At 39.0% G+C, this 2,059-nt stretch overlaps 1 long non-coding RNA gene across 1 annotated transcript; it reads right to left on the bottom strand.

The window, feature by feature from the left end:
- Window positions 1-286: 286 nt before the first annotated feature.
- Window positions 287-1,076, bottom strand: LOC132406989 (uncharacterized). Its single transcript, XR_009516328.1, has 2 exons — window positions 614-1,076; window positions 287-486 (listed from the first exon to the last, which is right to left on the bottom strand). It is a non-coding gene; the product is annotated as an uncharacterized LOC132406989 (long non-coding RNA).
- Window positions 1,077-2,059: the final 983 nt, after the last annotated feature.

The following is a 2,059-nucleotide window of genomic DNA, read 5'->3' as shown; positions in this document are numbered from 1 at the left end:
ACCTTGGAAATCCTGCCTCTAACATGCTAAGCTTCTAGTTGCCTGTAATATGAAGTCTGGGAATTTGAGGTACCTACAAATAGCAAGAAGTGACACAGTTAAGATGCAAAAGTTGCAACATGATAATTTCATCAGTGCTGTAGTGTAATCTTAACAAGCAGTCTGGGGAGACGAGCAACAGACATCATGCTGGAGGAAGGCTCTGGTTGGAAAAGGCCAAGGCAAAGCTTTAAATGTCTTTGAGCCACCAGTGATGCACCATCAATAACTCACTCTGAGACGTAAAAGCGAGGTATCGGCTTTTATTGACTGGAAGAAAGAACAAGCAGTGAGTGACCACCATACTACATCCTGGAGACAGAGAGGCCGGGCTCAGACCTCCAACATCTTTATACAGGGGTCTGTGGGAGGAGCCACAGGAGCAGTCAGCAGGGGACGTGTCCAGACAGGTATATGTAGTTCACCACAACCAGGACCTCCAGCGGCCTACAAGGAAAAGCAAAGTAATCAGCATTATTAAATGTAAGTGACTTGCTCTTCATAACATTGTTGGTTTGGTGTGGTCAACTTTCATGTTGCCTGCATTACAACAGTTTCAAAAGTCCTCCATTACCTTTAAAACAATTTAGCAGAACCTCACATCTTGAAGGGTGGTTTACGAACACAATTTTTCCTTGTCTACATTTTTTCACCTCCTGAGCCAGTGCTCCTCTTCCCACCTTCCGTCTAAAGCGCCAAGTTCTTGGAGGAAGTAATCTGTTTTATTTCAGAGCCATTACCTCATTTGGCATTGGATCCATGCCAAATCCACTGATTGAGAATGCACCTCTTGCAAGGTAAAAGGTAAGGCCGAACAGGAGTAAATTCTGTGATCCATTATATGTAGTTAAAGGTAACACAGACTTTTAACCAGTCACAGGTAAATTATTACTTGCAATTTAACCCTGGCCTGAGAGCAGTCAGAAGAAATGCTGTTGACTCTTTCATGGCAACAAGTTTTAAGTCAATCTAACTGTCAATGAGTACTGAAAATGAGAAGAGATCATAGATTATTTGTGCTTCAACCCTATTCACCTGTCTTTCTCTTAATTCACTAACAAAAGATCCACTAATCCTACACTTTGGAAATCTGAATTGACCAAACAGCATTTCCTCTTTCTGTTGTACAGAAAATGATTGCTGGTTTCACAATGGACTCACTTCCAAGGACGCTTCAAATCATGTTCCAGATATTTATTACTTTATATATTTGTCATTTCTGTTTCTTCCTTTTGCTTTTGCAGAATTTGTTGCCTTCTGCACTTTGGCTGATGACTTAGTTGGATGGCCTTTCATTGATTTTGTATAGTTATTATTCCATAGATTTGTTGAGTGTGACAGGGAAATGAATCTCAGGGTGACATATATTTTCTTTGATAATAAAATTTACTTTGAACTTTGAATCGTGATCAAACTCAAATTTTAATAGTATACTCCTTTGGTGTAGATTGATAGCAGTGTAAATTATTTCTCTGCATCTAAGCTATTAAATTTCTTTACTATTTAAATTTCCCATCGATTATTCTTCAGCCATTCAAACGCAAGGCAATACAAACTATGTTTATATAATCTGCTCATGTAATTCAGTACTCTCAGGTTCTAAATGTCAAACTGTACCGTCTAAAGGCCAATGTATCCCCCCACAGGAGCAGTGCCCAGAAATGAATGCAATACATCAGATGGAATCTGCTCTAAACTCCATTCAAGTGACGCATCACTTCCTCATTAAGCATTCTAGCTCCTCTGAGATAGCCATCAAACTTTCGAGGAGTTTTCTGTCCTTATCCTTGACTTCTTCAGATGAAGGGATAAATCCCCTTGCTGCTCGAGAGATCTGAGTCTAACTTTGTAAAGAATATATTCAAAATTATTTATTAAGAATGCATTCCAAATTATTTTTCTTGGATCCAGAACAGATAACCTCACACTTCCTCGCACTGAAACCCTTCTGCTTTAGTTCTATGCACTCACTTGATCTCAAAGAAAGAGAAATACAAAAAAATAAGGAAATGTTGCTTCA

Source organism: Hypanus sabinus, chromosome 17 (assembly GCF_030144855.1).
Source record: "Hypanus sabinus isolate sHypSab1 chromosome 17, sHypSab1.hap1, whole genome shotgun sequence".
Taxonomy (NCBI): Eukaryota; Metazoa; Chordata; class Chondrichthyes; order Myliobatiformes; family Dasyatidae; genus Hypanus; species Hypanus sabinus.
This window is presented reverse-complemented; position numbering and strand designations above follow the sequence as displayed.